This window comes from Halyomorpha halys, unplaced genomic scaffold (genome assembly GCF_000696795.3).
Source record: "Halyomorpha halys isolate HHAL.00 unplaced genomic scaffold, Hhal_1.1 Scaffold49.1, whole genome shotgun sequence".
In the NCBI taxonomy this organism is placed as follows: domain Eukaryota; kingdom Metazoa; phylum Arthropoda; class Insecta; order Hemiptera; family Pentatomidae; genus Halyomorpha; species Halyomorpha halys.
Genome location: NW_027115511.1, coordinates 880,724 through 881,949, shown reverse-complemented (window position 1 = coordinate 881,949; position 1,226 = coordinate 880,724).

Here is a 1,226-nt window from a genome sequence, read left to right as displayed (position 1 = left end):
AAGGCGCCTGAAAAGAAGATGGCCTCGTGACCTTATATTGTAAACTGTTTTAGAGTTCTACTACTGGGTAGTTTCTCTACATCTTGTATCATATCATATGTCATTATGATCAAATTTACTGGTTGTATTTTTTTATACAGTTGTAAATATCAACAAATAAATAAAATAAAAAAAAAATACAGTACACACTAAAATATGGAAAAAGGGGACTAACAATAAAAATCAAGAATAAAGGTAAAAAATAAAGGAAATAAGACACCTACCTTACTGAATGCAAGTAGAATGCACAAAAATGAAACTGAAGGCAGACAAGATGGGTAAGTGGGAGGGAGGGGGAAATGGCGATTAACTCATACATTACTTCTGAAAGTAACAAAATATTGAATAATATTGAAGTAAAGATAATATTAGGAAATTTAAGGAAATATAAAAATAGGCTGACATCAAATGATTACATACTTAATACGAGGGGGGGATTATATGAAATATATATATATATATATATATATATGGATAACATACAAAAAAGAAATGAAATTAAAATGATGGATAGAATACATGTAATATGGTGAAGAAAAGAAAATATACAAAATTGAATAGTGTAAATTATGTAATAAAAACATTAATTATAGAGTAATAAAGGTAAGTATAAGTTGGAAGTAGTAACATAACTGATGAATATAAAATAGAGATAAAATATAAAAGATAAAGGGTGGATAATAAACATAAAATACAAAGTAATAAATGTAGGAGGAGGAAATAGTAGATAATTATGAAGACAGATAAAAGATATGGGAGGAAAGTTAACTCGGTGGATCGAGATGGTACAAATTGAGTTTTAAAGATTTCGGGGCAGACATCAATACCCACTGAATATTTTTGATGGCATAATCATTCAACTAGATACCTTAAATGTTTGAAAACATATAATTATTCAACTAGATACCTTAAATGTTTGGAAACACATAATCACTGAACTAGATACCTTAAATGTTTGGAAACAAGTCAAATTCAAGAATCTGAAAATGATTTTATCAAATGTGTTTAGCCTATCCTGTATATTTTGAGTTCAAGAATTGCAATTCTTAGGTTTTATCCCTCAAATGGTGTGTGTTGAATATACGTTCTTTATATTACATTGTTTATAGTAAAGAGCATATCTGTGTTTCGAATGAATTACAGAGAAGAAAATATCTAAGCCAGAGTTCTTCCAGGGTATCCAACTA